The sequence below is a fragment of the Oreochromis aureus genome, linkage group 12, assembly GCF_013358895.1.
Source record: "Oreochromis aureus strain Israel breed Guangdong linkage group 12, ZZ_aureus, whole genome shotgun sequence".
Taxonomy (NCBI): Eukaryota; Metazoa; Chordata; class Actinopteri; order Cichliformes; family Cichlidae; genus Oreochromis; species Oreochromis aureus.
In genome coordinates this window covers 31,451,404-31,471,523 of record NC_052953.1, presented here as the reverse complement: position 1 = coordinate 31,471,523, position 20,120 = coordinate 31,451,404, and the positions used below count along the sequence as shown (strand labels likewise).

Below are 20,120 nucleotides of genomic sequence, written 5' to 3'. Positions count from 1 at the left end.
CGATATCCTAAAAAATCAAAGTGATCATCCTGCAGACACAATAAACTTTGGTCTCCAGAGTCCTTGGAGAAAATGGAGATGCTGACTGATTCTCACACAAACAGGTAGTACTGACATCGACTACAATGCCTCGACTAATGCCACAGCCATGAACAGCAACAGAGCTCTGATCTTCAGCTGTAACATTGTGTCTTCACTTTTTCAGAAACAAATATGTAAATGAAGCTCATCACACCAGTTCACAAGCCTGTTCACTCCACCTTTACAGCAGGAAATGTCAGAGTTACTGTGAGTAAGATAAGAATCACTGCGTTTAGGCAGAATTACAAAATATATTGGTTAGCATGGGAGCTAGCAGGTTTGTTGAAAAAAGACAATGATGAGCCAACACATCCTTGCTGCAGTGCTTACCATTGGGTCGAATTTATTTTAATTTGTTGCGCTCCTTCTCATAAAAGGAGTAATGCCACTTAATTACTGAAGGATTAACCTTCAGCTGGACTCATTTTCTAGAAGGAACATGTGGAGGGATTATATTAAAAACAAGAACAAAAAAAAAGCAGTCTGGCATATGCAACAGGGTGCTTCAAAAAAAGTGCAGCGCTGGGGAGATGGTATCATCTGTGAAGTGTTTTCTGCTACAGGCAAAGTGAAAATCCAATGCATGAGTTAGCTTCTTGTAGCAGCTCAAACAGTTAAGCTAATGGAGACAATGGATTTTGACTGGGGAGCGTGGCAAGAACAGATGGAGAGCTTTGCTGGCACAACGGGCTTCGCTGCCTCAGCTTTAAAAGATTTACTCACCTGGCACTTGATCGTGGTAACGACTACTGCATGGGCTACAGCACGGAGGATGTTTTTCTCTGTGTTAATGCCTCACTGGCTGGACTTCTTCTGGCCTTAAAAGATCCAAAGAAGAGAGAAGACCTTTAGGTCTATCCTGCGCTCACAACATTGCATGCAACAGGACCCACAGCAGCTGTGACGATAATCTCCCAACATGTCAAATCAGTGTAACTCTAAAGAAGGAGGAAGAACTCACAAGACGGTTCTTTTTTTCATAACTTCAGGTAGCACAAGCATTTCTGCCATTGGCACAAGCTTAATTAATTATTCATAACTTTTAATTAGTGGAAACAGGAAGGATCAGTCAGCAGCACTCAGAGACACACAGTAATGTTACAGTTTAAACATTTGTTGCACAGCAGCTGTCTTCAGGAAGATGGGACGCTTTCATTTAAAGGTCTGATCTGTCGACTAAAGTCAAGAATATCATTCTTGATATGCGTTTTCCCCCCCAATCTGCTGCCATAATTACTGTGCTGTTATTGATGACCTCATCAGTAACTAACAAAACATGGCAACGAGTATCTTGGTAATTCGTTACTAATTAACTGTCTGGAGTATTAGTATTGTGCTGCAGGTTCTCCTAAAATGCACATCAGTATTCCTCTCGAAGCCGACTGGAAGCTGACAGGCTTATAGGCAAACATGATACGTGCAGTTCATTCCCCTCCACAGCCCGCAGCGACCATTTTTAAGAGGCCATCATTCCACTTTAAGTTAACCAGAGGGAAGTAGAGATAAACAGCTAAATAGTGTAAAATAACATGGTGCCACTGGTTTTCCTTTTATCCTCAATTTTTTGAATCACCAGCTGCCACTCAGTAGACCAGCCTCCCCAGTAAGACAGCAGCTTTACGAGCCTGCATTTATGTTCTTTCCTGCAAAGGTAACCTTTCCCTGACTTCTTTTCTTTTTAGCAAACAAGTGCAATTTTGACAGTACGTCCGTTTTTCCTGCTACTGTAGCAAATCAAAGAAACCCATCATGACAGCTCTTGGAACTTAGACTTTAAGTATTAAATGAGTAAAATTACACAAAAATGTTAACTGAAAATGTTCCAGAAAAAAATGTTAATGTCGGTAAGAATACTGGAAAAACTGACAGAAAAACAGTTAAAAGACCGGAATTGATTTCCTCCTTATTTGCAATTGCAAAGCAGAACCGTTGGGCGAGTTCTGTTGTCTGAGCTGTATGTTTCACACACCTGATTTAAATACAAGACATTCCAGTCCTTTGTGAAGGAGGGACCTGTCAGTCATGCAGCCATCATGACAAGATAATCACAGCCTACCACAGATTAAGCCACACGTGTGCAGGATGTTTAGGTTTGTCAACTACAAGCAAGACGTTGACACTGGAAAAAAAAAGATTGCCTTTTTGTTTCCGATGAGATATTTAGGAATTGCACCTGTCCTCATCATATCAGGTCTCTACTGAACTGAACATCATTCACATTGTATCTCTGTAGGCCACTGTGCACAGCAGCAATACAAAGTGCTGAGAGGTGCAGGAAATAGATGACATGTTCTTTCTGATATGACTATGGATAAACAAAGTGTCGTGTGTTACAACTATCACACTAGATTCTCAGAGGCATGACAAGTGAAGCTGCAGTTGTACGACACTAATATTTAACTTCTGAATAATTTACTTATCAAAACAAAGGCATTCACACCATGAATGAAAAGCAGACAGAATAAAAAGATATTTGACAGCGATGAAAAGAAAAAATGGGCAACGCTTCGGAGACAAACAAGAAATAAGGAATTAATTAATCATCTGCAAAAATGAAGAAGAAAAAGAAGCCAAAAAAACATGACATGTGACAAAGCCTCTTTTGTTCAACTGGATCAGACAAGATCAGTGCATTCACTCAAAAACTTGATATTTATGTTTTCAGCATTCCCTTCATCAAGTCGCCTTGATAAAGGGAATGCTGATTCCTGTGAGCATGTTAGTGAATTTGCTAATACCAGTGATTTCAGAGCGATCAGTGATTGCACACCTTAGAGAACAAATCGTTTCCTTGAGAGCATCATTTCAAAAATTCTCCCCAAGATCCATTTAATGCAGCTGCTGGTCTTACTTCTGCTGAAGAGGAGCAGGTCATACAGACAACATCTGAGTCCATCCTCAGGCTGAGGTTCAGGTGCTGTACTGAAGTCTGACTTGGTGTGGAGAGGGGGTGTCCACACATAGGACAGAGTACTGTAGGCATTCTGCTTATGTGTCCCACATCTCGTATCTGTGAATGTGCAGCTCAAGGCTCAACACTGAGAATGACCTCAGCAGGCACCGACCCTGCTGACCTGTTAATGTTCAGTGAAAAACACCATCCTTGCAGCCCACGACTGCTACAGAAATATGCCTTGAACTCTCAATAAAGGACACTTGCTGTTACAATTCTGCCAAAGTCAGTTTATATTTCATTTTTCTCCTTTTGAAAAAGCACAAGGCTCACAGAGAAATCTAGATCTAAAAAGAAACTACTGAAGAATGAATTTGTCAAATTTCTTCTTTAACAGAAAAAGACTGAGCACCACTGTGCTACAGACACGAGGGAAGCGGGTAATTGCCTGTTTTAGGAGTTTTGCCCTTCAGTTGTGAAGAGGTGCTGCTCAGTCCGAGTCATCATCCAATCATTCTAACACGCCAAAGTCTTGAAAGTATGCATGCACTTGTGTTTCTTGAGTACATAATATACTGTGAATGCAGTTTGCTGGACAGTTTTAAGTACCAGAATTGGCAACTAAACTATAGATTGTGGAGAAGGACAAAAAACAGCACACCAGAAGTACTGCTTGGAGAGATGTACAGCAGAAGCTAGCATGGGAACAGTGACACAGAACACACTGAGTGAAGGGGACGAAAGATTGTCACTAACTTGTTCAGTGTGAAGCAGCAAAACTTGAGGTGGTTTGGCTACATTAGGTCTGACATTCGATTTTTAGAATGAAGAATAATTCTGGTACTTAACTAAAACCGGTCCCCTGACATCTTTACCCAGACTGATGCTGTCTGGAAGCCTCAGTAATTTTGTTTGTTTTTGGCAATCTGTGCTTTCATATTTCAGTCTTTGCAAATGTCAGCGCCCCACGGGCTTCTTTTTTCTTTTTTTCTTTTTGGAGCCGTGGCATGTCTGCAGTTATCGGCAGTTCATTTATACATGAGGTCCTACCTGCACTCCAAACCAGCAAACTGGAGGTGCTGATGTGACATCAAACACCTTCAGATCCTCTGGTACGTCTGTGCTTATTAGTTTTAAGAGGCCAGTGAACCTCCACGTATCAGATCAACAAGACTGTTATTCTTTGCATGCAAAGGCTCATAGTTTAACTGCTTAAAGCCACCATGTAACTTCACATTCCGTGTTTTTTCCTCTTAAATCTCCTGTACTGAACACACACCAAAGGCACGAAAAATTCTCTCTGACTGTCCTAAATTCATCATCTGAGACCATGCACACAACAAGCCTGCTGCAGCTCGATTTATATATACATAAAAATAAATAAAGCAGCAACCAGGTCCTTTTAAATCGCACCACCAACTTTAATAACGAGATAGATCAATAGAAAGGTAAAGAGTTTGTACTGAATCATTTGATTCAGTGTTTGAAGGCTTCTGAAAAGCTCACGTTTGAATAAGTTTAACAAACTGCTTTTTTTTTTTTTTTTTTTTTTTTAAATCGTTTTTCTTAAGCACATCGAAAGAAACAGATACAGGGGATGCTACCCCCCAAGCCCCTTGCTTTTTCTTGGCACTGAGGTAAAAGTAAAATATGTATAAAAGGAAAACCTACCTCTGTGGTGTCCGGCTCCACTGATGGAAAAAGAGTCAATAGTAGAGGAGACGCGACAGAGGTCCTCAGCGTAGAGTGCGGCGCTCAGACATCCAACTGTTTACATAGTTTTAATAAAGAACCTTCAGTAATGTTCCTTCAGAAAAACAGTCACAATTTTGAAGTCCGTCTACAATTCAGAGCAGGTGCCCGGCGGTCTGCAGCCACGTACTACAGTCCGACTAACTGCGCGCAACACAGAGACGCAGCGATGTGTGCGGCGGTGAGCAGCACACTGAGGGTCTCAAGCCACGAGGTCCATTTATATGCTAACCCGGTTTATATAAGCAAACGTGGCAAATAGTTCCAACAGATTCTAACGACCTTCCGATGAAAAGGCACACAGCAAATGGATTTTATATAATGTGTAAATACATTTTAACGCTGCAAGTCAGTGCCAAAGATAAGATCAAATTAGTTTATTGTCTTTCATTGGGCACTTAAACTTCAGTGATATCGCTGCGACGTAATGAATGAATGAATGCAGACTTTTGAATAAATAACAAATGAATAATACTAAAAATAATAATGATATAGTCTACTACAATACATTTCCCAAGTCCGCAAAAAGCCGTCTAATAAAACCCCCAAATAAATGTTTTTTGTTTCGTTTTTTTTGACAGTGCCAAAATGTGTAAGCTACATCAGAAAAGTGCTCCTCTGCAAGAACAGGGTGTACTTCAGACATGGGGCGGCATAAGAGGAAGGTGCACTGGTGGACTACATCTTACAACAGGATGAGTGGAGATGGAGGAAGTTTAAGACGGACGACTGTCGCCACCTCTCTTTGCTTGGCCCCTTTGCTTGGCCCCGATGAAGAGAGTACAGCCTCCCAGTACTCTCTTCATCGCGCTGACTATCCACCAGGTTTCCTTCACTTCTTTCCTTTGTCTAGAGCCAAACACCAAACAGCTGACCTTGAATCTTGCAGCAAGAGCTGTCCCGCTGATATAGTACGGATTCCTAATCCTGTTACTGATGATGATGATAACCCGGATGAAAGCCACAAGCTGAAACACATCTATCAAGCAATTAAGTTGTTCTTGTACACCACAGGTGTTGTTAGAGCTGCTTCACACTCTTGCGGTTACTTCCCGCACAGTTCGTATCATCTTTAAGTTTCAGTGTGTATATGGATCTAGTCTTCTTTTTATTGTTCTATTATTCTTGTTTAATATCAAACATTCTGCCCTTCACCATTTGTCTGTGAGATTAAAAGGGGAAAAAAGTGTGTTTGTCACATGCTGTGAATTTAATGTAAATCGTTGTTACACCTGAGACCAAAGAATACAACAGCAGCAGCGCTGCTTCCTCACCTCCTCTGCTGGCATTTCTGGTGGGAGCTACAAAGATGTACTAAGATGAAAAAGTAATTTTCAGAAAAGTTGATGAGATAGCAGCGAGTAAATAAAGAGCAGAGCTTCTACATTATGCCTGTGGACTGAGGAAGATGAATTTGTGGGGCATAATAATTATATTTAAGACACAGAATTGGAGAAAAGAGTCATTCTTACCAAGGTCATCTAGTCATCATTTACCTGATTTGAATTTTCTTTAGTGGCTAAAGCTGGAGTTCTATCAAATTTTACTTTTGATTTTAAAATTGAAGCTACAAAAAGAACTCAGAGCCTCGCTATGTTCGAAGATGTATTAAAATACTTTAAGGCATGAGGAGATAAATGAAGACTAAGAGAAAAAAAAACAACCACCTGAGCTTAATCTCAAAATGGATGATGGGGAAAGTGAAACATTGCCACGTCAGTCAGAAAATTCTCGTTTCCACGTAGGAAAAAAAAAATCTCACAGTCGAGAGGACTGAGTAAAAAAGATATGTGACGTCATGGTGTTATGCAGAAGTTCTGGTTAGAAACGCATCAGAAACAAAAGATCACATGATGGCAACCAATTAAAAACAATTAAAAAGTGATGGATACAATTATAAAATACAGTATGGAAAAAGAGTATGACGTAAGAAATATGTCATAAATATGTCCTTAAAAAAAGCAAAACGACATACAGAAATCCAAGAGCCACATTAGACCAAACCACAGGCAAATGTTGACTGTACAAAAAGTTTTCAAGGACAAAACCTGCCAAAGATGTTGAAGTGCGACAAACATTTGTAAACTTGTTAAATGCCTGCCTGTAAGCATTGCCTCACCTGGGTGTGCTTTCTCATACGCTCAGGAGATTTATTAAAAGCAATGCATTGTAAATATCTAAAAATAAAATATTGCTAGTCAAAGCTAAGTTGAAATCTCAGGTTAAGTGTCTCAAAATTTCAACATATTTCTGTATAAGTGGAAATTTACAGAGGTTTTTATTCCTACAGTCTCTCTGTTGGCTGTAAGTTTTCATTGTTTACTTTTTGAAATATTCGTCTCATGGTCTTAGGCTCATGTTTTCCTTTCTGCGGCTTGTATTGTTTCTAGATTTATGTAAGCTATAGCTGGTTTCTGCTGTTTATTGTTCTTCCAGGGGTTTTGTATTCCACTTTAGTCCTGAGCTCCTGTTACTTTGTATTCTGGCTTTTATAGTGTGTGAAGTTTATTATGAGTCTTTGTATTTTTGTCTATTCAGACTTCCCCAGTATCCTTTTGCTTCTTGTCAAGCATTGCTCTTCGTGTCAGGTGTTATTGTCATCTAACTTCCTGTTTGATTTTTACAGTCATTTCTCTTTTGTGGCTTCTTTTTAATTTCCTTCCCCAATTCCTGTAATCAGATTTGGTCAGCTGTGAGTTGTTCCCAGAGTGTCTCCTCTCTGCTCTCATCACCTTACTATTATTTGTAAATTCACTGGTATAGTTTGAGCTGTGTGAAAATGACCACTCGTATATTGCTTCTCATTTCTTTATAATAAATATTTTAAGTTAATCAGTGACTGTTCAGTCAGTGCTGCCCACACCTGTTGCTGAATTGGTGGAGGAGGTTGCACTCAGTCACCCAAACAACTCTGTGTGGTGGTCCACCCTGCCTCCCGCATTCCTGTGGCACAATCTTGTTAGGTTGCTGCACTCATGTCATTTTCTCCGGACCTGTGGTGCCTTTTTATAGAGTTGGGTGTGTTTGACACAGGAGTGGTAATCTGGGATTTTGTGGGTTATAAAAGCATTGTGACACCCCAAAAGTGTGTTTTGAGACACATAAATACTGAAAATAATCATTCAGGCATGACCAAACACTATATGATAAATGAGGTGATTCTTATAAAGTGCTTTAGACAACATGTCTCGTTGGCTAAATGCTGCTAAAATTCACACTCCGATGAATGCACCAGGAGAAGCTGGGTTCAGGATGTGCGAAAAGATAATTTAGCATGCAGGCTGGAGTATCCAGGGATCAAACTACCAACCTTTCTAATTAGGTAAAATAAAATGAGGTTCTCTCTCACTTCACAGAGTCTGTATTTTGTTGATGCTTTACTGTAAATCTTTAAAGGACAAATGAACGCTTCAGCAGTTGAATTAAATGAGTGTTAATTGCCAGTTTAATGAGGTGTGTGGTGACATCAAGCAGATGATTTTTTCTACACTGCCATCAGAGAGCAGTAATATACAGCAGCATTGCCTAAAAAAAACAAATATGAACTAAACTGGCCTAAACGGCGTGCCTTCTTGAGCATAAGTGAAAGGCAAATTTGGAAATAGCTGCAGAGGCAGCTGTCATTTCCTTTGCATCATCGCTTCGGGCAAACTTCTTGTGTGTGATTTAATTTCGTCCTGAAAACTGAACTTGTGTTCTGATGCTACAGTGAAGAGTGAGACTAACAGCACTACTGTGGCCAGAGTTTTAAAGTCAGGAAAACACTTTTCAAGTGCAACACTTGACCTGCAGCACTTCAATAAATTCGCAAACAAGGGAATCCTTGTTTGCGAATTTATTAAGGATTTTTTTTTTTTTTTTTAAATCTATTCATGTCATTGGGGGAAAAAAATAAAAAAAAAAAGGTAGGAAACACCACCAAAGTATCCTTAAGCTATGTTTGTTTGGTTGTTGATGTTTTTCTAAGACAGGGATTTTCCACCTATCCATATATCTTCTACTGCTTATCTGGTGCTGCATCATGGGGGCAGCAGCTAAGCAGAGAAGCCCAGAACTCCCTCTCTCCAGTCATCTCCTCCACCTTATCCGGGGGAAACACCAGGCATTCCCAGGATAGTCAAGAGATTTAATCTCCCTGCTCTTGGTCATCCTGCTCAGAACAACTAACCATTGACTTTTAACCTGAGCCTACAGGGAGTGCAGAATTATTAGGCAAGTTGTATTTTTGAGGAATAATTTTATTATTGAACAACAACCATGTTCTCAATGAACCCAAAAAACTCATTAATATCAAAGCTGAATGTTTTTGGAAGTAGTTTTAGTTTGTTTTTAGTTTTAGCTATTTTAGGGGATATCTGTGTGTGCAGGTGACTATTACTGTGCATAATTATTAGGCAACTTAACAAAAACAAATATATACCCATTTCAATTATTTATTTTTACCAGTGAAACCAATATAACATCTCCACATTCACAAATATACATTTCTGACATTCAAGATAAGATAAGATAAGATAAGATGGCCTTCATTAGTCCCACAGGTGGGAAATTTGTTTTGTTACAGCAAAAGTGCAAAGTTATGTAGCAGAAATTAGAAAACACTGGAATGCAATAAAATACAATAAAATAAAATAAAATACTATATACAATAGAATAAAATAGAATAGAATAATATATACAATAGAATAAAATGGAAATACAAATACTATATACAACTGAGTAGGAAAATACAAAAACACAACTTCATCAGAAGAAGAATTGCACGTATAGCAGTCTTATTGCACATGTGTGGGTTTGTGTGTTTGATCAGCTGCAAAAGTCTTTATTGTAGAGTCTGACAGCAGTGGGGAGGAAAGACCTCTTCAGGAGTGGGCCCTCCACTCCAAACGACCTGAGTCTCCACAGCAGGTACAGCCTGCTCTGCCCTTTCCTGTAGAGGGCGTCTGAGTTATGAGTCCAGTCCAGTTTGTTGTTCAGATGAACACCAAGGTACCTGTAGCTGTCCACAGCCTCAATGTCCATACCTTGGATGTTCAGTGGTTGCAGTGGAGGATGCTTGTGCCTGCGGAAGTCTACCACCAGTCTACCTTGGTTTTACTGGCGTTGATCTGGAGGTAGTTCAGCTGGCACCAGTCCACAAAGTCTTGAGTCAGTCCTCTGTACTCCTTGTCGTCCCCATCAGTGATGAGGCCGACTATTGCAGAGTCATCAGAGAACTTCTGCAGGAAGCACTGGGTGGAGTTGTGGGAGAAGTCTGCAGTGTAGATGGTGAAGAGGAACGGAGCCAGAACCGCTCCCTGTGGGGCCCCGTGCTGCAGACGACCCTGTCCGACACACAGCCCTGAGTCCTCACATACTGTGGTCGGTCGGTGAGGTAGTCCAAAATCCAGGTAGTGAGGTGATGGTCCACTCCAGAGTTCTCCAGCTTGTCCTTCAGAACCGAGGGAAGAATAGTGTTGAAGGCACTGGAGAAATCAAAGAACGTGATTCTCACAGTGCTCCCAGCGGTCTCCAGGTGAGCGAGGGAACGATGTAGGAGGTGAATGATGGCATCATCCGCTCCAATGCCAGGCTGGTAGGCAAACTGAAGTGGGTCCAGTGATGAGCTCACAAGGCGCCGGCTGAGCCAGGACCAGCCGCTCCAGGGTCTTCATCAGGTGGGATGTCAGAGCCACCGGCCTGTAGCTGTTGAGGTCCTTGGGCGTGAAGTCTTTGGCACTGGAACAACACAGGAAGTTTTCCAGAGCTGTGGGACTCTTCCCAGCCTCAGGCTCAGGTTGAAGAGGTGCTCCATCACCCCACACAGTTGGTCTGCGCAGGACCTGACGACCCTCGAGCTGATGCCATCTGGACCCGCTGCCTTCTTGGCTTTAATCCTCCTCAGTTCCCTCCTAACCTGGGTGGTTGAGAGAGACAGGCTGGAGCCTTGTGTTGAGTGTGTATTGGATGCTGTTGTTGGGGGTGGGAGGGGTGAGCAGGGTGAATAGAGGAGGTGTGAAGTGTCTGAGGTGTCAGAGGTGGAACAGCAGCAGTGGGGGTGGGTGAGTCTGCAGCCGATGTTGGAGACTGCCTCATGGCTGAATCAAATCTGTTGAAGAAATGATTCAGTTCATTTGCCCACCTCACATCCCTCCCAGGCAGAGAGTTCTGATGTTTGTGGCCTGAGATGGTTCTGAGGCCTCTCCAGACTTCACCAACATTGTTTTGCTGAAGCTGGTTCTCCATCTTCTGCCTGTAGCTGTCCTTCCCATTCCTTATCAGTCCCCTCAGCTCTCTCTGCACCCTTTTCAACTCCTCTTTGTCTCTGGATTTGAAGGCCCTCCTCTTCTGCTTGAGGACGACTTTAATTTCTGAAGTAATCCAGGGTTTGTTGTTGGAGAAACACCGTACAGTCCTGGTAGGTACGGTGTTATCCACACAGAAATTAATATAGTCAATAATACATGTAGTAAGGCTGTCGATGTCCTCTCCGTGGTCGTCACAGATCACCTCCCACACAGTCGACTCAAAACAATCCTTAAGAGCCTCCTCGCTCTCCTCCGACCATCTCTGCACTGTGCGGGTGTGTAACGCCTGTTCTTCACAAATCACAGACGCTCAGTAGGGTTGGCTGTTCACGGTTTATTCTGCACAGTGCAAACGTGCCTGCAGAAGACATAAAACACATTCAACAGGTGTCTTCTGATGGTACCACAATTGCAGCTCCTCACAGTGCAAGTAACAGTCTTACAATCTACTTTTTAACAAAGAAATAATGGAAAATAATAACTTACTCCCATTTTACAGACTGTCACACCGTTACAAAAAGAAATCTTATCACTTACAAAAATACACTTCACAACCGCATAAAACAAAATAACAGGACAACAGAAGCATCACCGGCTAAACATCTCCTCCAGTGGACAAACCAACGGCAGCGCACCACATTCTCACCTGCCTGTGCTTTACAGACAAGATGACTATTAACAAGCTCACGTACCTGCAGAAGACATAAAACACATTCAACAGGTGTCTTCTGATGGTACCACAATTGCAGCTCCTACAATGTAAAACAACATTACAAAAGTACAGAAAAACAGTAAATGCAAACACATTTACTGCTATGCGCAGCAACCACTAGAGGGCTAACAAAAGCTTACTGCCAAAGAGCATAAATACAATAAACACTGTTTAACAGCAACCATCCTTTGTTTCGGTTACACAGAAACATCCTAACATCAATATAAACCTATATACATCGGCATGTACAACTTATGTAACAACATTCACACCAGAAACCATAAAATGCCAGAGCCTTTCATTACGAACTTACCCTCACAGTGCAAGTCTGCGGCCAGAGGAGCGGAAGCCTTAGCAGCTTCTAAACGTTAGAATGAGATCCGGTTTCTGGGTTTTCAAAATAAAATACAACAAAAATGATAAAATTCACACTTAAAAATAATAATTAAGACCAGGTAAGTGCATGTTTTTCAGATGTCTTTTAACTCCGTTACACTCACCCCCACTGAATTTTATCAAATTTGAGCCTCAGGTACCCACACTGGTACGCACCAACCAAACAGAGGTCAAAAATCACAGACACCAACTAAACGCATCCCTAAGGATGAAGTGGAATGGGAGCAGCGCTAAACTCCCAACCCAGCAACTGGCAGCAGAGTGCCCGAAATACACCCTACTAATAACCCCTTACAAGGTGTGTACCATGGTTCAAAAGGAAAAACAAAATACAAAAATGTGGAGTACATAACAGCAAGTACAAATCCCATCACTCAGGTAGGCATATAAACAGAACATTCAGTCAGAGAGGGACGGAATCAAAGACTTACAAACTGACTTCACATCAAACCTGTCGCGAGCCACGACTTGATTTGACATAGTCTGGATCAGTCTATTCACCGGTTTGACAAGTCTCCCAAGTCTGGTTCTGATCTGGGAAGCATTCCCGGTTTGGCTATAGTCAACCATTGGGGACTGAGCAGCAATGGCAGGAGCAACTACATCCACCGCCACGTCAGGTGTAGTAGAGCATACTTGCACACTCTCCCCACAGCTCGTGCAATATTGACCTCCTGGGACGTCATGCTAGAACCAGCTCGGTCAAGTCCACTCCAACAGACAAGCCAGATGCAGCCGGCAGGGCTGAATCCACGCTTGAAACATCAGTAACATCTCCCTGGGACCTGCTGGACTCTGTCAACTGCGACACCCATGCAATCGTCCTCTCCCAGGGTCCAAAGGTTCAGAGACCACCTCCAGGTCAGCTGTCCCATCGATGGCATCGGGTGAGCGGTTATCATGAGCACCAACACAGCTCACAGCAGGGGCATTCAAATGCCTCTCCCCAGACGCAGCCCCATCATCATCTTCAGGCGCCGTGTCCACATCCCATGTAGAGGAGACGTGATCTGAGGTTCCAACATCATCCTCCAGGGGTAGGAAATTCGCCACCAACAGCAGATTCCGATGGACCACTCTCTCGTCCGGAAACAGAATCACGGATCTTGAAAGTGTGAGTATCAGGGTTCACATCGATCACGGTGTAGACCGTTGACTCCCACCGATCAGCGACCTTCTTCTTCTTTCTCTCTTTCCTGTTGGCAACCAGGACTCTGTCACCAACCTCAATCCTGGAACCCTTCACTCTCCTGTTATAGAGTTGCGAATGACGACGCTTCTCCTGCGCAGCTCGGGCACGTGCAATGACCATTGCTTCTTTAACATCTTCCCTGAGGGAAACCACATACCTGTCATAACAGGTAACAGCAGGATCACTCAGGACAGAACGGAACAGAATGTCAACAGGCAACCGGGGCGTGCGACCAAACATCAGGTAAAACGGTGCAAATCCCGTTGTTTCATGGGCGGTGCAGTTGTACATGAACGTCAAAGTCTGTAGCCGACGTGGCCAGTCCACTTTCGAATCTGGTGGTAGGGCGCGAATCATTCCACCCAGAGTCCGGTTGAAGCGCTCCACACTCCCATTCCCCATCGGGTGGTAAGGCGTCGTGTGTCTTCTTCACACCAGAGACTCTGAGGAGCTCACTTATCAATTGGCTCTCAAAATTTGCACCCTGGTCGCTGTGTATCCTTTCCGGAAACCCGAATACACAGAAGTACCTGTCCCAGAGAAGCCTTGCAACCTGTTTAGCTGACTGGTCCCTGCATGGGAAGGCCTGCGCCCAGCCAGTGAAGTGGTCTGTGATGACCAAGACGTCGACGGACTTGTTGTGTGAGGCCTCAGCCGACCAAAAGTCGATGCAGACCAACTCCAACGGTCTGGACGAGGACACGCTGACCAAAGGAGCACGCCCCTCTGGTTCGACAGTCTTACTGACTACACAGCGCTGGCATCCCCGTACATGGTCTCTCACGTCACGCCCAAGGTTCAACCAGAAAAATCTCTTTCTAGCCAGGTCTAAACTCCTGAACTGGCCCTGGTGACCAGCATCATCATGGATCCCTCGGAGGACCTCAGCCTTCAACGAGTCAGGAACCACGAACTGCAGTCGTCTGCTACCTGATATCTGGTCTCTGGAGACTCTGTACAACACACCGTTGTTGAGGACCAGCTTCTCCCAGTGGCTCAGGTATCTTTTAACAAGGACTGGGTCCCCTACCCGCTCTCTCCTCGAGGGTCTCCTGTGTCTCTCAACATAGAAGACGACGCGGGACAGCGCTGCATCCTGCAGCTGTGCGTCCCTAAGTTCTCTCTCTGAATAGGCAGGTAAGGCCTCCAGACCGGGGGACACCATCTGTGGCAGGTGATGTAAAACCTCTATTGCTCTCCCTCTTGGGCCGACATCCCACTCGACATGTGACTGCAAAACAGCTGCGACAGCATCTTCAGCCAGAACCAAGGGATTCGGACTCTGTGTGCATTGGTACACGACGGAAGCTCCACCACCGGATCTTACATTTGCCTATATGACAAACGCCCTCTGGATTGATGCATGTGAAACATCTTTTGCCTCATCCAGGAAGTCTGCATACCTCTCAGCCAGCAGTCTGTCACTTACATTATCTTTCACAAAAGGCAATCGGCTCAGGGCATCTGCCACAATGTTCTGACGGCCTGGGACATATTTAATATCAAAGTCATAGCTTGCAAGTTTAGCCACCCAACGTTGTTCACAACAGTCCAGCTTTGGCTTGGTTAAAATGTGGGTCAAGGGGTTGTTATCAGTCCAGACGGTGAACTTGTGGCCTTTGAGCCAATGACTGAACTTGTCGCAGACCGACCACTTTAACGCCAGAAACTCCAGTCTGTGTGCTGGATAGTTTCTTTGAGACTGAGACAGTGATTTGCTGGCAAAAGCAATCGGTCTGGGCTTAGTTCCACCGTCCTGACTTGAGCCAATACTGCTCCAATGCCATCCAGTGACGCATCTGTTGACAACAAGAAGGGGCGAGAGAAGTCTGGGTGAGCCAAAACGACTGTATTTAACATCAAGCTCTTGAGCTTCTCAAAAGCCTCCTCTTCTCTGGATGTCCAATCCGAAGCACTCAACTTCCTGCATGGCCGCCTCACCTTAGTTGTTCCTTTGCCCTTCTTCACAGCACCTCTCAGGAGCTCGAACAGAGGTCTGGCAACAGCAGAGTACATGGGGACAAAGTGTTGGTAGTAATTAATCATCCCCAAAAATGATCTGACCTTTCGTTGGGAAGGAGTCACTCCATCAGCGTCCATGAGGTCCACGCCCTCATGTTCGTGATAACTTCAACCTTGGATGGGTCTGTTGATACCCCATTTTGATCGATGATGTGACCGAGGAACTTCACAGATTTCCTCAGGAAGAAGCACTTTCTGGGAGCCAGCTTCAAGTTATGCCCGCGCAGCCTCTCAAACACCATTTCTAGGCGCTGCAAGGCAGTGTTCTCGTCTGGAGCAAACACCAAGAGATCATCCAGGTAACACAACAGGCTCAAATAATTCTGGTCACCAAAGATGCTGGTCATCATGCGCATGAAGCTCGCAGGGGCTGTTGCACAGACCCTCGCGGCAGCCGATTATACTCATATAGACCCATGGGCGTGGTGAAGGCAGAGTATTTCCTGTCATCTTCATGCAGCGTCTGTTGTAGAAGCCAGACGTCAAGTCCATGGTACTGAACAGGCTGTTTCCCCAAAGCAGCCAGACAATCTGCTTGATGTGGAAGAGGATGGGCATCCTTCAGGGTTCTCTTATTGAGCCAGCGGAAATCGTTGCAAATGCGTGATCACCATTCTTTTTCCACACGAGCACCAATGGTGATGCATACTCACTGGTCGATTTCCTGATGATGTCCCTCTCCTCCATCTCAGTCAACACTTGTCTCAGCTTCTGGTACTGACTCGGGGCACACGCCTGTAGGGAAGTCTGAACGGTCTGTTATCTGAGAGGCGGATGCGGTGCACAAAGTCTTTGGCTTCCCGCAGTCGAGATGATGGCGGAAAAGACATCCTCGTGCTGCAAAACCAGGTCAGCCATCCTCTCTTTACACTGTTTCGATGTCTCACAGGACTCTATGTCAACATCCCCAAGCCCAACAAGTTTGAGTTTCTCCTCCATGTTGGTGGGCGTGACTTGTGGCGACATGGCCGACTGATGGCTGCTAGCCAGAGTTGTCTCCTGGGCGCTGAAGCATCAAAGTCCTCAAGCGCCACACAAGAGTATACGTCCGCTAGTTTGGCGTTACGCCGCAGGTGTACAGGCTGCTCAGACACATTGATCAGTTTCAATGGGACCCATCTGTCACCCCACAAGGGAGTAACCAATCTAGCAACCAAAATCCCTCTGGGTGCTGAGCGGGATGATGAGGGCTCTGTCATCACTGTGCTGCCAGGGGAGACATTGACATTCTTTGGTAGTTTTCCCCATATCAGATATTCGCGACCGGTTCAAGGGACACAGCTGAGTTACACCTAACCGTGCCTACTCTGTCGGGGACGTCTGAATCTTTCCATGGGGTCAAACCAGAAAGCATAGACAGAAAGTTTTCAGTGTCAAGGTTGGTCTTAGAGCAGTTACTGGAGACCGTGCTCAGTAGGGCTCACAACGTTTAGACTGGTGTAATATGTGCTTTATGACATTCGTCCCAGTATCAGGTCATCAAGCTGCCCTGAACTACCAGGATGGGAACCATCATTCTGCAGCCATACACCTCCATCTCCACATTGAGGGCATACTTAGGCTTCACACGCAGCCCTCCACACCCAACAAGAGTCACATCCACTTTGATAACATCTTGATCAGTTATCAGTCCAGACTCACGCAGCGTCACCTCAGCTGCTTCATTCATGCTGCAGGCCATGGAACCACTGTCCAGCATACCACCCATTTTCAAAAGCCCACCGAAAGTGACCGGAGTGTAGAAAAGACTGTCACTATTGCCGACTTTGTGAATGTTTTGAAAAATAACTTCAGAATCTTTGCATCTTTGTCTGGCCTCTTCATACACTGACTCCGCATCACAGATATCAACAGTTTGGGAGTTACCCGTAAGACCTGCACTGCCTCCCACCGAATACAGGTCGGCTAGTTTCCCTCTGGCTGGACCTGGTTAGACGTACTAGCCGGGCAGGACAACCGAACATGGCCAGGAGCAAAGCATGAAAAGCACAGTTTATCAGATAGGCAGTGCGATGCTGTGGTATGTCTCGGATCACTGCAGACTCTGCAGGCATCCTCTCTCCTCCGTCCATTTCGTGAGAACTGATTAAACGCCCCTCTCCTAGGTCTCTGAGTGTTGTGGTGCTGCATTCTCTCCATCATGGCCTGAAACATATCCACCATCTGACCCATGAGCCTTTGCTCTGACTGTTGAAGATTTTGACTCACTGCAGTCGAAGGGGAGAAACTCGGGCTACCGATGAGGGGCTCTCGTGTTGCGGTGGAGGGGGACGAGTCCACCAACCCCTGAAAACCTGAGGATGGGGCGAGAAGCTTGAAGCATCCCTCCCGGCGCAGCAGCCGCAGTTGAGGCGTTCGGGTGCACGGCAGTGATCGTAGAATTACAGCCCTTCAACTGTGCAGCGCCGCTGGCTCTGCCATTAGCTCTCACCTCCCTTTGATAATCATCAATCCGTTGTTGCACGTCCCGAGCAGTCCACTCATGGACAGGCTTGCACTTGAAGACATAAGACAACTCGGGGTCAGGACAATGTTTCACGAACATACATGCTACTTCATGGGTTAAAGGGGTCGCTGTCTGCCCCTGTCTGCGTAGCCCCTCTATGGCTAGTTCAGCAGCCTTGTTCAGTCTTATCCAATAATCTACCGGGTTTTCACCTCTGGTAGGCAGTGTTGCATAGAAGTCAGCAAGAGGGAGGCACGATGAAGAGTCACTGAAATAATGGCGAAGGACACCAAAGACCAGATCAGGCTTCTGTTTGACATCAAGACCTGGGTCACTACGAAGAGCCACTCTGACCACATCCCTGGCCTTCCCCATTAAGTGGCTAATAATTTCGTCAGCCTGACCATGAATGGGGACCTCTTGCTTCCATAGATAAGTCGTTGCCATGTCAATCCAGTCCTGGACCGAACATCTGTCTGTGCCATCACCCCTAAAAATTTGAAGCTCCTTATTGGGCTTAACATGAACAGTTACATGTGGTACATCTCGAGCTGTACTGTTACATTGCTCAGTTTGAGTCTTAGAGTCACCAGTCAGATTCACAACACCAGCTGACAACAGTTTAGTAACAATGGATTCACCTATCTGGGCTCCTATTTGCTCAACCATGTCAGTAAAACTGTGTACAGCATCACTGTCTCTAATTGGAGTGGAAACTTGAGGCAAATCACCCACACCCCTACCGATGTGAATAAAACTCGGGCTTTGGCCTAGCCCAGTGTCACTGCTCACAGGACCAAACTGTGTGACATTACTGGTGTCAACTGCATGAACTAGTCCGGCACCTCTACCCTTAGGTAGTACTGGAGTGACAAATTTATCCATCCTCAAGTCACACACTTAAGATAATAACTGCACGTGCACTCCGTTAGGGAGAGAAAAAAAAACAGAGATAAAAATATAAAAAATAACAGTATAATAGCAGCAAAACGAGGGAAAGAAAAAAAAAAAAATTCCAAACAATTCAAGCGTATAACCACACGTTGTATATCAAAACACAGACACTTTTACCTTTGTCTTGTTTCAATCACACCTCTTCACCTTGTTTTTTTTTTTGTTTTTTTCCAAAAGTCACTTGGTTAAAACAACCCACATTCAACTTGTGAACAGCAGGGGAGCAGAACAGCAGCCACGGCGATGAGCATCAAGCTGATCTGAAGATCCGAATGGTCACGGCACCAGTGTAACGCTTCCGTTCTTCACAAATCACAGACGCTCAGTAGGGTTGGCTGTTCACGGTTTATTCTGCACAGTGCAAACGTGCCTGCAGAAGACATAAAACACATTCAACAGGTGTCTTCTGATGGTACCACAATTGCAGCTCCCTCACAGTGCAAGTGCGCGCTGTCAGTTGACAGTCTTACAATCTACTTTTTAACAAAGAAATAATGGAAAATAATAACTTACTCCCATTTTACAGACTGTCACACCGTACTTGAATACAAAAAGAAATCTTATCACTTACAAAAATACACTTCACAACCGCATAAAACAAAATAACAGGACAACAGAAGCATCACCGGCTAAACATCTCCCTCCAGTGGACAAACCAACGGCAGCGCACCACATTCTCACCTGCCTGTGCTTTACAGACAAGATGACTATTAACAAGCTCACGTACCTGCAGAAGACATAAAACACATTCAACAGGTGTCTTCTGATGGTACCACAATTGCAGCTCCTACAATGTAAAACAACATTACAAAAGCACAGAAAACAGTAAATGCAAACACATTTACTGCTATGCGCAGCAACCACTAGAGGGCTAACAAAAGCTTACTGCCAAAGAGCATAAATACAATAAACACTGTTTAACAGCAACCATCCTTTGTTTCGGTTACACAGAAACATCCTAACATCAATATAAACCTATATACATCGGCATGTACAACTTATGTAACAACATTCACACCAGAAACCATAAAATGCCAGAGCCTTTCATTACGAACTTACCCTCACAGTGCAAGTGCGCTGGCTGTGAGGAGCGGAAGCTTTAGCAGCTTCTAAACGTTAGAATGAGATCCGGTTTCTGGGTTTCAAAATAAAATACAACAAAATGATAAAATTCACACTTAAAAATAATAATTAAGACCAGGTAAGTGCATGTTTTTCAGATGTCTTTTAACTCCGTTACAGGTGGCTGGTGGCTCCCTGCGCACTAAGGGCTCATACACAGGGACAAGGTGCACCAGGTTGTGATCAGATCTGCCCAGGGAGGGAGGTGATGAACTGTATGCCTCTTCAGCATTGGCATACAGTAAGTCCAGTGTTTTATTGTC

General features: G+C 44.3%; 2 long non-coding RNA genes across 3 annotated transcripts; both read right to left on the bottom strand.

The window, feature by feature from the left end:
* Nucleotides 1-11,332: 11,332 nt before the first annotated feature.
* LOC120442975 lies at nt 11,333-12,053 on the bottom strand. The gene is made up of 3 exons (XR_005615033.1): nt 12,039-12,053; nt 11,706-11,765; nt 11,333-11,371 (listed from the first exon to the last, which is right to left on the bottom strand). It is a non-coding gene; the product is annotated as an uncharacterized LOC120442975 (long non-coding RNA).
* A 7,013-nt stretch (nt 12,054-19,066) lies between these two features.
* LOC120442949 lies at nt 19,067-19,813 on the bottom strand. 2 transcript variants are annotated; one of them, XR_005615000.1, is made up of 3 exons: nt 19,795-19,813; nt 19,463-19,522; nt 19,067-19,105 (listed from the first exon to the last, which is right to left on the bottom strand). It is a non-coding gene; the product is annotated as an uncharacterized LOC120442949 (long non-coding RNA). The 2 variants fall into 2 exon arrangements; XR_005614999.1 differs by having other exon boundaries at nt 19,067-19,522; nt 19,795-19,807.
* Between the last annotated feature and the right edge of the window lie 307 nt (nt 19,814-20,120).